A 14279-nucleotide genomic window follows, 5' to 3' on the forward strand; every position below is an offset into this window, starting at 1 on the left:
GATACCCTGGGTGCCTTTGGAGGAACAGGTGGATCTAAGGTCTAAGGTTAGGTTTGGATGCCTCGAAAACGGACTAGCATTCATTACTCCCAACAGAAAGATATATGGAAGATATTATGCTAAAAATGCAGCTGGGGATTGTTCTGTTTTGAACTGCAGATCCAGAGTCCTAATATCATTAAGAATTCTTTGACAGATATTTGGTGATATAATGCTAAAATATTAGATTTGAATTTTACTGTTTTGAAGAATAGCATTCAAGATATATTAAGAAGCTATGGCTTGAAACCGCTGTGCAACTGTGCCTGCTACAACTGGTATCGCTTTGCAAAATATATGAAACACGTGCGAAATATGGTAGATGGATAAATGGATTGTTCAGTCAACTAATAAGCTTTACCAATCGATTCAATACAATTGGGCAAAATTGTATAGTCAGATATGTTTGCTAGGTCCCTTGTGAATGTTTTTGTGTCTTATAAAACACTTAATTTTAATTTATAATAAACTATCATAAATGTCAACAAAAACCATAAAATTTTATGACAAACTGGTTATTTAAGTAAAATAAGTTTTTTACACTTAGTTTTGGCTCCATCTTCTCCAAAATAAAAATTCTGAGTAAGCAATAACTTTTTGAGAATAGAGTGCCTTCAATGTTAGTGGTTTTGGACAAATTTTTGATTGAATATCTTAACTCATTTGACAACTGACTAGCTGAATAACAGGGTAGCATTACGTTCACGGATGCAATCAATAGCAAAGTGTAATTCTAAAAATTAATTCTTGTGTTACCCCTGGGCGTCTAAATGATTTTTCCCCAATGTAGACAAAATGTTTTAAAAATAGTAATGCATGTGTGGTTACTAGAATCAATAGCAAAGAGCCAAACAAGTCGCAGACTTTTCTGGTTATTTTAAATATTGCACTGGCTTTCACTTCCAAAAGATCAATGCTTGATCTCTTTTCATGAAGTATTTCTTTGAGCTGCTGAAACGCAATACTTATGAAGATTGAAACCCCTGTGAATGGTAATGTTGCAATATAATCATTTACTTTTCGAGTAATATACAGTCGCTATTTCATTGAACTTATATCATGAGATTTTTTATAGAGGTGGTTATTCTGTTGAGAGTCAATTAAAATTCTTGCAATAATATTAATTGAAATCACTACGAAATTTACCACAATGGTTATTACGGAAAGATACGAAATATGTCTTTTGCAATCAATTTCTCTTTCCAATCGTAAAGCCTCTATTTGTCGTATTAGTGATTTATAGTTTTTGTGGTGCCTTACCGGTATTATGTAAGGTATATTTATCACTGTTATTGTGTTAGCAAAGTCTATATGAACAATGACGTTCCATGACATAGTACTTTTGTCCTCTGACAAAATCTCTGGCATCCGTTCTTTTATATAGTATGCACATAAACAGATATTCATTGCAAAATATATAAACTATGAAACATTCCAATGATAATATATCCATAATATACCATAAGGATAAAACTGGAACAAAAGTATACATAAAAAATACCAAGCTTCATTTTGACCACACTATTCTTCAATAAGCTTTTATGTATTTGATTTAAAGAGAAATAATTTAAAGAGAAATTTGAAATGGTATTAGGATGATCACGTCCAATGCTAAAAAATATAATAACCCATAACTCATGCAAATAGAGTCAGATCAAAACAAAACGTACACTATTCGAACCGACAGGTCCGAAACCCCTACATAGAAAACTTTCTGTCCCTTGGCTTGAACAGCAAGGGAAATATATTGGCTTGAAAATCAAGAATAGTGGCAGCTACTACAGCATTCTGCCTAAACAGCATCTTTTCTTCCTTTTTCTTTTCCACAGATAGATTGGCACTGGAACATCGTAGAGAATTGTTCAATAGCTCATTTTGAAGTAAATTGCTAGGTCTAGTGCCATTTGTAATTAAAAAAATATTTCTAAAAAATAGAATCAATTTTTCCACTAAAGTCTGCATTTTTATGGCCAATCTTGATGAGTACCAGCTATCATAACAACTAGTATGGTTACCATTGTGCCATCGGAGACTTAGGAAAAATAAGCTAGGCATAAGATATCATAATAAATTCGCTAATCCGGGTTGTTATATTGAGGAACGAACTGTAGCCCATAGTGACTGAAGTAATATAAAAAATTATTTCAACGATTACTTTAATCATATTCGTTAATCCGGGTATCAGCGGTGCTTAGACAACTAGCAAGAGACGATCACGCCCCATTCTAAAAAATAAAATAGCCCATAGGTTTGTAACTAGAATTAGATAAAAAAATATAACACACTATTAGAACCATAATGTTCAATGCACTTATATAAGAAACTAACTGTCCCTTGGCTTGAACAGCAAGGGAAATATATTGGCTTGAAAATCAAGAAAAGTGGCAGCTACTACAACATTCTGCCAAAACAGCATCTTTTTTCCTTTTTCTTTTCCACAGATAAATTGGCACTGGAACATTGTAGAGAATTGTTCAATAGCTCATTTTGAAGTAAATTGCTAGGTCTAGTGCTATTTGTAATTAAAAAAATATTTCTAAGAGATAGAATCGATTTTTCCACTAAAGTCTGCATTTTTATGGCCAATCTTGATGAATACCAGCTATCATAACAACTAGTATGCTTACCATTGTGCCATCGGAGATTTATGAAAAATAAGCTACGTATAAGATATGATAATAAATTTGCTAATCCGGGTTGTTATATTGAGGAACGAACTGTAGCCCATAGTGACTGAAGTAATTTAAAAAATTATTTCAACGATTACTTTAATCATATTCGTTAATCCGGGTATCAGCGGTGCCTAGACACCTAGCAATTGACGATCACGCCCCATTCTAAAAAATAAAATAGCCCATAGCTCTTTAACTAGAATTAGATAAAAAACATAACATATAATAAACAATATGGTATTAGAACCATATTGTCCAATGCACTTATATAAGAGACTAACTATACCTTGGCTTGAAAAACAAGGAAAATATATTGGTTTGAAAATCAGAAAAGGGGCTGCAACCACAATATTATGCATCGATAGCAGGTTTGTTTTCCGGGTTTTTTTCACTTCAGCTAGCTCGGCACTCGAGAATCATAGAGAGCTGTTTAATAGCTCATTTGAAAAGAAATTGATGTATTAAAAAAAAAATAAATAATTAACTAATTTAATTTAAAACAAATTCCTTTTTTTTATGAAAAACTACATTTTTCTATAGCTCTCTAGTAGAAAATGTTCTTATAATGTTCGTCCTGCATACTTTATAATAAAGAACAAATATGAATTTATTATAACCACATTGAATTGGTTACTGTTTAAAATAAATTGAAAAAATATAAAGGGATTGCTTTTTCTCGTATAGCCATGTATGACGTAATAAGTGAATTCAATATTTATACACGTATATCTTTCAAGAATAAATTTTTATTCTATTTTTCTTCTCAGTCCAGGATCACTAAAGTAATTACGTAGACTGAAAAAATATTTATGGTATGTGAGCAATAATTTGAATCTTTTAATTAAAACTAGAAAAATGCATTAAAATTTTAAAATTAGTTGTATTTTTTGTTTGGTTTCTTATACAAGATTCATCAATGACGTCATAATCGTAGGTTGTAGGTTGTCCAATCTTACTCTTCCAATTAAGAAAAAACCAAAGGTGTTTTCCTGTTTTGTACCAGGTTGCAGTGGTACCTGGCAATCCAGGTTACATTTATAACAAAGAATCAACTCTAGTCTACTATAATATAACTTAACTAAGATTATTATTTAAGATTAATCCGAGCAGCAGCGGTATCAAGCAGTTCGTGGTAACGAACTGTATAGTAAGAGAAACCCGTCTCCATAGTAACCAAAACTCTAAGAAATGGAATTTTAATATCAATAAATAAATCAAAAGAATTGGATTTTTATACTGATTTTAAATATATAAGTTTCACTAAGTTTACTTCCACCTACAAGAAGTTACGAGTCTGAGAAAATGTGCCTTATTTTCAAAAAAGAGAAAAACACCCCCTAAAAGTCATAGAATCTTAATGAAAATCATACCAGCAGATTCAGCGTATCAGAGAACCTTACTAAAGAGGTTTCAAGCTCCTATCTGCAAAAATGTCGAATTTTGTATTTTTTGCCAGAAGAAAGATCACGGATGCGTGTTTATTTGTTTGTTTTTTTTCCAAGGGGTGTTCGTACCGACCCAGAGGTCTTAGAATTTTGCAAGACGGCTTATTTGAACTAAAGTTTTAGTGCCTTTTTAATCGAAAAAAATTGGAATAACTTTTTACAAAAAACTGTGTTTTTGATGTCTTTTCATACTGAGTCTTTTCAAAGATATTTGAATTTTTAAGCTATCATAACCATACAAAGTAAAAAATGACGTGACACAATACCTAACACCGATTGTGTTCTAATAACCATATATGATGCAATGAGCGACGTTACGTAAAAATTAAAAAAATCTTTTCTTTTAGTTTTCAGTTCAGAATCGCTAAACTTATAAACTACAAAAATATTTATAGTATATGATTAATAATTTTAATCTTTTATTGCACAAAGGACCAATATTATTCACCATAAATGGTGTTTGTTCTCAAGACTGAGCATCGTGTCTTGCTATCCCAATTAAGAAAAAGCCATAGGCTTTTTCCTGTTTGTAATCTAGGTTTTTAAAAAAGAGCCATGCATTAGTTAGTTTAATTTTTTTACATTAAGGATCCTTGTTGCGGCGGTAGCTAGCAATCTAGTAAGAGACAATCACGTCCAATATTAAGAAGTAGAATAGCCCATAACTCCAAAAATCAGCTCAGATCAAAGCAAAAAATACACCTTTAGAGCTGCCTTGTTCAAAACCCATATATAGGGAACTTACTTTCCCATGGCTTGAACAACAAGGGATATATATTGGCTTGAAAATCAAGAAAAGTGGCAGCTACTACAGCTACTATTTTTCTTTTTTCTTTTCTACAGATAGCTTGGTACTGGAACATCGTAAAGAGTTGATCAATGCCTCATTTTAAAGGAAATAACTAGATCTAGCGTCATTTTTAATTAATTGGTTTTATTTTATATAGAATCAATTTTTCCACTATGCATTACATTTTTATGGCCAATCTTAACATCATAATCGTAGGTAGCAAGCATATATGAAGTAATAAGTGAATGCAATATTTATATTTAAACTAGATCTGACAAGGAACTTATGATGGCTGAAGTCACCTATAACAATCTGAGTAAACATTCAAAAACAAAAATTGGGCAGCAGGTTACATGGCAATGTCATCCTGATATCTGCAAGCTCTATCCGACGGATATTGAATTGTGTCAAATTCTTTTTGAAATCCTTGAAAATAATATAGCATGAAAATTTTCAACTGAAAAATGGTTAATTTCTAACTTGGTGGCTTGGATTATTGTGAAATCAGTTACAGGGACACAAGAAAGCATGGGCATTTGTTGTACTGTAGCCAAAATGAGGGATGTCAGAGATATTTGCGTTCTCCAAGGGCAATAGCTTCACGTTTTCCTGTCTTGACCTGTTTCATTAATAGTGTATACAAGGCAGTATCAACATTTAAGATTATACAACACATTAATTTACTAAAAGTCGAGGGTTCGTAAAAGCAACTAAGTCATTATTTAGAAGAAGTGTCAAGTAAACTCTATTGTAATAGTCAAGACGTCATCTACGGTGATAGCAATATTAGAGTTTCTGTAGATGAAAATACAATAATTAACTTATTTGGTGAGAGCCTTGATAAGGTAGCTAACATCAGGGATGTATACCCTACAATGCATTGTGACAGTTGCGAGCAGATAAAGACAAAATGCCAACTGAAGAGTTTAAGATCCCCTCCAAATAGGAAAGGTTTTGATGAAATGTTGGCCACGATTTTAGAACACCTCCAACAGGACATACCCAAAGATGACAAAGAACAGCTGATTCATTGTAGAGGTTGGAAAGAGGATGTCATAGATTCATTTTCTGTCTGTGATTACTGTGCTGGGAAAATGTTGAAAAGTCAGGAGAATCACCGATCACTATTAAATAACCTTCATATCGACTGTACACCGGAATATATAAGGTGTCTAAATAATTTTGAAATGGCAATCATTCGATTTTTAATGCCTTGTCTTACGATCGTCAGAATAGGGTGAGTAACAGCGTTGAAGAGACCTAGAACAGAACTTGTTGACGCTCTTAAGGGTAGAATAGTATATCTACCTGTTGATGCGCAAGCAAATGTAGATATTTAGCCTGAAAAACTTCTTAACATTGATAGTTTTGTAGTCATTGTCAATGGTCAGCCTACTTATAACAAGAATGTTTGGACTGGACTAATAGATTTGAAAAAAAGTCTCAATAAAACCATAAGGATTAGAAAGTAAATCCCATTAAATTTTTTTTAAACAGTGGACAAGATAGATTCCAAACTAGAATATGAAGTTTTCAGTCGTTACAAAATGTTTTTCGTATTTTGAATTTAGTTCAGTTTTAGTAATAAATGCAGACAAAATTGAAAATGAACCAAGCTAGATATTCTTGGAGCATTAGAAGAAGTGTAGGACAGTCTGCTAGGGACCAAGCTAGGATTTATTTCTGAGGCACTTCCACTTTAACAAAAATAAGTGTATGACAGAGTTGACTAAATGCTTGAAATTTAAGTAACTTAAAAATAACAGTTACAGTTTTTATAGTTGAATTCGTCTCATTAGGGGGGAGGGTAAAATGGAAAAGATTTTCTCCGCAACATTTTAATAGCTAATTTCTTGCAGAAACCTTACTTTTCTCTATTAGATACGGGGGATGGTTGAGGCCCTACCAGAAGCGAATAGGTTCAACCTGAAATTACTCTTGAACCACTTCAATAATCTTTTTTCGTTATATTAAAAATTTTGCAGATGTAACAACTGAACTTTTACATGATAATCTGTTGGATATTTAAAAGTTCAGTAATGCTTAATCTAATCACCCTGTTGTCAAGCCAAGGAGCCAAAGAAAGCTTCCTGTAAAAGGTTTTCGGCTAGAGTAATTTCAATCGTGTACTTCCAAGTTATTTTCAAAATACCATTAACTGGTTTTCAAAATAACAGCTTACCGTTGAGACTAATCAAAATTGTTGAGGCTTACCGTTGAGACTAATAGTTACTAGCTTAGAATCCAACGAAAATTACAAATGTTTTCTCACTGTTTTTTTAAGAGGTTTTCTCTTTATTTTATTTAAAATAGGCTATGATTCTTCTTTTACAAATTTGCAGTTACCACTGTAACCATGTGGGCTCAAGCATTGTTTTGTGGTAAAAGCATTGTTTTATGGAAAATTTTATTTTTTCGAAAATTTTTTTAAAATTAATGTCTGTTCGTTTTATGTTGACATAGTCTTTTCAGGGAAAAAGAGAATAACACTTTAAATCTTTTCGTTTTTTAAGACTTTATAGTTTGGCCTGCTAAGTGTATGCTGGAGAAAAATTTTCAGCAATTTTTAACAACATACACCATTTTAAAAATCTGGACACAAATAGTACTGTTCAACTTAGTTTGATACCTCCTCTAGTTGACCTGAAATGGAAAACTTGACACCATTCGTAAAAAAATCTGTTTACTTTCTTTGATAGCTTCGATACATTTACACTATTTTGATTTGGTTAAATTTTAAGAGCGGAAGTAGCCTCGAAAGTTTAAACATAATACCCTCAGTCGTTCTTGGGATACTGCTGAGATGCCTTATTGGGAATTAGCATTAACACAAAGCATTTTGATTTAATCTTAAGGCAACATTTAGTTTTTAAACATAAAGGCAAATAGGATGGTGGGCGTGGGAGGGGGATTAGTTTCCTTCCAGTCAGTTTCGACAATTAAAGAGGGCATCAGCCCTTTCTATTTTCAATCGAATGAGCCTCTTTGTTGCCCTCCAATCGCTTTCGACTATTAAAAAAGGAGCTAGCCCTTTGTATTTCCAATCGAATGAGCTTTTTTGAAGCTTCTACGACAACGCCTTCTATAAAAACATTATATGCCCCCTGCGCATAACTTAAAACCCTTACCCTGAGGGTTGTGTGGGATTGTCCTTCTCAAAAACATATTTTCTATCTGGAAATGAACTAGCCTACACTAAACAAAATGGCTATCTAAAATTTTTGATTATATTTGTTTGGGTTAATGGTTTACTTGGGGGAGGGCTAGTTGTCCTCCAATCGCTTTCGACTATTAAAAAAGGAACCAGCCCTTTGAATTTCCAATCGAATGAGCTTTTTTGAAGTTTCTACGACAACGCCTTCTATAAAAACATTATATGCCCCCCTGCACATAACTTAAAACCCTTATCTGAGGGTTGTGTGGGATTTTCCTTCTCAAAAACATATATTCTATCTGGAAATGAACTAGCCTACGCTAAACAAAATGGCTATCTCAAAATTTTGAATGGATGTGTTTTGTTGAATGATGGACGTGGGGGAGGGCTAGTTACCCTCCAATCGCTTTCGACTATTAAAAAAAGGACTAGCCCTTTGAATTTCCAATCGAATGAGCTTTTTTGAAGTTTCTACGACAACGCTTTCTATAAGAACATTATATGCCCCCTGGGCATAACTTAAAACCCTTGCCATGAGGTTTTTGGGGGAGTGTCCTTCTCAAAAACATATTTTCTATCTGGAAATCAACTAGCCTACGCTAAACAAAATGGCTATCTCAAAATTTTGATTGGATGTGTTTTGGTGAATGATGGACGTGGGGGAGGGCTAGTTGCCCTCCAATCGCTTTCGACTATTAAAAAGGGAACTAGCCCTTTAAATTTCCAATCAAGTGAGCCCCTAGTGAATTTTCTATGACAACACCCTCTATAAAAACCTTATATACCCCATAACTTAAAACCTTTGCCCTGAGGGTTGTTGGAGAGTGTCCTCGTCAAAAACATAATTTCTATCTGGAAATCAGCTACGCTGATCAAAATGGCTATCTCAAAATTTTGATTGGATGTCTTTGGGGGAATGATGGGCGTGGGGGAGGGGCTAGTTCCCCTCCGATAACTTACGTCTAATAAGAAGGGAACTAGGCCTTTGAATTTCCAATCGAATAAGCCTGTTTTTAAGTTTCTACGACAAAACCTTCTTATAAAAACCTTATATGCCCCCAGGGCATAATATAAAATCCTTGCCCTTTGGGTTGTGGGAGACTGTCCTCCTAAACATATTTTCTGTTTGGAAATCAACTAGCCTACGCTGAATAAAATGGGTATATCAAAATTTTGATTGGATGTGTTTTGGGTAATTATGGGTGTTTGGGGGTCTAGTTGCCCTCCAACTGCTTTCGACTATTAAAAAGGGCACAAGCCCTTTGAATTTCCAATCAAATAAACCTGTTTTGAAGTTTCTACGACAACGCCCTCTCTAAGAACCAATCGGGCCAGCCAAGCAATTGGAGGGCTAGTTGTCCTCCAATCGCTTTCGACTATTAAAAAGGGGACTAGCCCTTTGAATTTTCAATCAAATGAGCCCCTTATGAATTTTCTATGACAACAACTTCTATAAAAACTTTATATACCCCCAGGGCATAACTTAAAACCCTTTCCCCGAGGGTTGTGGGGGAGTTTCCTCCTCAAAAAGACATTTTATATCTGTAAATCAGCTACGCTGACAAAATGCCGATCTCAAAATTTTGATTTGGTGTGTTTTGGGGAATGATAGGCATGGGGGTGGGCTAGGTGCCATCCAATCACTTTCGACTATTAAAAAGGGCACTAGCCCTTTGAATTTCCAATCAAATGAGCCTGTTTTGAAGTTTCTACGACAAGGCCTTCTATAAAAGCCTTATACGCCCCCAAGGCATAACTTAAAACCCTTTGCCTGTGGGTTTTGAGGGATTGTCCTGCTCAAAAACCTATTTTCTATCTGGAAATCAACTACGTTGAACAAAATGACTTTCTCACAATTTTTATTGGATGTGTTGGGGGGAAAGATGGGTGTGGGAGGGGGGAGTTGCCCTCCAATCACTTTTGACTATGAAAAAGGGCGCTAGCCCTTTGAATTTCCAATCATTGAGCCTTTTTTTGAAATTTCTACGACAGCGCCTTCTATAAAAATCTTATATGCCCCCAGGGCATAACTTAAAACCCTTGCCCTGAGGGTTTTGGAGGAGTGTCCTCCTCAAAAACATATCTATTATGCGTAATCAATTAAGCTGAAAAAAGGCTATCTCAAAATTTTGATTGGATGTGTTTGGAGGAATGATGGGAGCAGGTGGGGGGCTAGTTGACCTCCAATCACTTTCGACAATTAAAAAGGGCAGTAGCTCTTTCATTTCCAATCGAATGAACATTTTTTGAAGTTCTTACGACAACTCCTTCTATAAAAACCTTATATGTACCCAGGGCATAACTTAAAACCCTTGCCCTGTGGTTGTGGGGGAGTGTCCTCCTCAAAAACATCTGGAAATCTAATACACTGAAAAAAATGACAAACTCAAAACTTTGATTGGATGTGTTTTGGGGAATGATGGGCGTGAGAGGGGGGTTAGTTGCCCTCCAACCACTTTGCACTATTAAAAAGGGCACTAGCCCTTTGAACTTCCAATCGAATGAGCCTCTTTTTAAGTTTTTACGACAACATCTTCTATAAGAACCTTATATTCCCCCAAGGCATAACTTAAAACACATGACCTTAGGGTTAGGGGGAGTGTCCTCCTCAAAAACATATTTTCTATCTGGAAATCAAATACACTGAACAAAAAGACTATCTCAAAATTTTGATTGGATGTGTTTGGGGAATGATGGGCGTGGACGGGGTTAGTTGCCCTCCAATAACTTTCAACTATTAATAAGGACACCGCTGATGATCAGGTCGGGTAAAGTGTCCCATTCAAAGTTTTTGGCCATGAATATTCCAAGATTGTACTTTTTGCTTTGACTTGACACAGTTTTTTTGGGCTTAGGAATATTTTTAATTCCACCATTAATGCAATTTCAAAAAAATATTTGACTATTAAGATTGATGGAGACAATAGTTACCGTTCTGGAATCAGCCACATTTTTTTCTCACTTGTCATTTTTAACACCATTTTAATTTTGGTTACTATGGGCCATGGTTTAATTTTACAAATATTCTCAGGATGGAAACTTTTGATTGTTAATACGCAACTTGATGAAACTTATGTATTTGAAATTCACATAAAAATTCGATTCTTTTGATGCATCTTTTAGTATCAAAATTCCGTTTTTTAGAGTTTCAGTTGCTATTCAGCCGGGTCGCTCGTACTACATAGTTCTTTACCTCGAACTGTTTGATTTTTTTATCTGATTCTAGTTTTGAAGAAGTTTGGAAGAATGAATTTTTCTGAAGAAACTGTGTAAAAATGACTTCCAATACTTGTTTCAGCGATTGTATAGCAAGCAAGTAGTTTTGAGAAAAACGTGGCTGGATTTATGTCCGTATTGGAACTTTAATGAAAAGAATTTTTTTTAAAATATTTTCTTTTATACTTAATATTGAAAATAAACATTAAAATTACATTAAAATTTTGAATTGATGAGCTTTCAGCAATTAATATCATTGTACATGAAATATTCAGTTTAATTTATTAGTTCTTTCTAAAATTGTTCAAGACGAATATAGTTTCGATACAAGCAAGAGTTTGGATACTGCCCCCTTCCCCTTAATTGTAAAAACAAAAAGCCTACCGCGTCATTGGCGCTTCACTGAAAACGAATCATATTACAAATATTTTCTTTTCCAGTTCTTACGGCATTGAAAATGAAAATGAAAATAAAATTACAGTGAAATAAAATTTTAATCTGACTGATGGACAATCAAAAAATTAACACCATTGTATATCAATCATTAAGTTCGATTATACTGTTGCTTTACCAAACTGTTCAAAGTACACATAGTTTTCAATAAAACGCCAATGGTACAGTAGGTTTGAGACTTTTACAATGAGATAAGCAAGTGATACCCAAGCTTTTGTTTGTTTTAAGCTTGATTTGCATATTCAATTTAAGGTTCACTCCTTTTAAGATTTATTTATTAATTTAAATTAGTATCTATTGTATGTTTGTTTGTATTGATTCTTTATTTAGTTTCTGTTCGTTTTGGGTCTCATTTATGTTTCAATAGCAAATTATTTTTCTTCCTTTTGATCTTTATTTGCATGTTCAACTTAAGCACTCCTTACCTTATTATCTATATATTCATCTATATTATTACTTGTTTTATTTTTTTTTTGCTATGACTGTTTATTTAATTTCTGTTCATTTTGGGTTTCATATATTCTTTAATAGTAATTTCTGGTCGTTTTGAATTTGAATTTTAACAGGTATTTGTATCTGCTGATCTTAAGTTTAAAATGCCCTTTACTTTTCTTTGAAAAATTTATTTTTCGGAAAGTTTTTTTTTATTAATTTTTGTTCGTTTTTGATTGCAAAAAGTTTCAATTTTTCAAAAATTCCTTATTTTAAAATCAAACTTAAAAAAAAGATCAATTGTTCATCAAAGTATCAAAAATGGTATCAAAGCAACAATATCAAAGTAAAAAAAATGAGTTTGTGTCAGCCTCGGAGTTACTACTATCTGATGTTTGAACTATTTTTAACAAAATGACTATCTCCAAATGTTTATCGGATGGATTTGCAAAAAAGGGCGTGGGGGAAGGCTAATTGCCCTTCGATCTCTTTTGACTCTTTAAAAGGAGCTAGAACTTTCCATTTTCAATCAAATGATCCCATTCTGAAGTTTATACGAGCATCCCTTCTATAAGAACCATATATGCTCCCAGGGCATAAATTACATCGCCTGTCCCCGGGCCTTGGGGGGGGGTGTCGACCCGGAGTTTTAATATCTGATGTTTGAGTCATTTTTAACAAAAGAGTCCCCTCAAAATTTTTATCGGATTGGTTTGGGTAAGAAAAAGGTGTGACGGGGGGGGGGGATGTTAGTTGCCCTTTGATCTTGTTTAACTCTGTGAAAGTGAATTACAACTTTTAATTTCCAAGAGCCCTCTCGGAAGTTTCTACGAGCATCCCTTTCATAAGAACCATATACGACCCTAGGACAGAACTTACAATACCTGCCAGTAGTAAGTCATATAAAGGTTTCAGCAGTGATTGCATAATTTGTCTTACCTCTCACCTAAGGCATGAATATACAGTGTAGTCTAGCAAGTACATTGGCTTACCAGGGGTCAGTCACCTATTACTACGAACGGCACTTGCCTTAGCAGACGGGTTTTCTGCTAGTACCACGAGCAGTGCTTGCGTAATTTGTCTTACCTCTCGCCTAAGGTATGAATATACAGTGTAGTCTAACCGGTACATTGGCTTACCACGGGTCAGTCACCTAAGGCCATAGGGAACACAAATCGTGCTTGCGTACTTTCTCTTACCTTTGGCCTTAGGCATGAATATACAGTGTAGTCTAACCGGTACATTGGCTTACCACGGGTCAGTCACCTATTACTACGAACGGTACTTGCCTTAGCAGACGGGTTTTTCTGAGGTAACAGCCATTTTTTTGGGGTCAAACGGTGAGAGAGCGGTGGTTAGTCTATATACGGTAACTTGATTAGTAATTGGATTCAGATATAAGGAGTAATTTTCATTGTAGTTCATATTAGTAAGAGAATTGAATTCAGAGAGAGAATAGTTTATTTGAGAGGATATTAGTGGAGAAAAAATGAGTGGTGCATTTACATTATTGGAGATTAATGATGGAACCGACAGCAGCAGCAGCAATGATATACGAGTACCCAATGTGGCTGTGGAAATAACCGCTGGCTTTAGACTATGCCTTGAATGGGATAGTATCTATGCTAGATACGTGATATCATTAAGTAAGTATAAGCAGGAGGAGCAACTATGTTTTGCTGGAAAAGTGAATATTCTCCATATAAATAAACTTCGGTCAGCATTAGATGTCCTATTGAAATATATTGATGAGAAAAAAATGCATCAGTGAATATTGTTTTTGTAATTTTGTTCAATAAAAATGTTTCTAAATCGATGGTATTTTTTTTTTCGTTATAAATTATACTAGCGTATATTTTCTAGAGTACAAAAAAGAAATTCTGGTTAGTCTGAAGTTGGTTGTGAGAGAGTTAGGACTCTAAAAAATGGATAGATTCGAGAAAGAGCGAATCATGAGGAATCTAATTCTTATGGAAAAACGTTTGATTCTAGATGATGATTTTCTAGAGTTGTCTATTCAAAGGAAGATATTTTCTCGGGGAATGCTTGTTGATATAATGGAAACTGATTCTCCACCT

Source organism: Artemia sp. Qi Xiang Cuo, chromosome 13, assembly GCF_049724085.1.
Source record: "Artemia sp. Qi Xiang Cuo chromosome 13, ASM4972408v1, whole genome shotgun sequence".
NCBI classification, from domain to species: Eukaryota; Metazoa; Arthropoda; class Branchiopoda; order Anostraca; family Artemiidae; genus Artemia; species Artemia sp. Qi Xiang Cuo.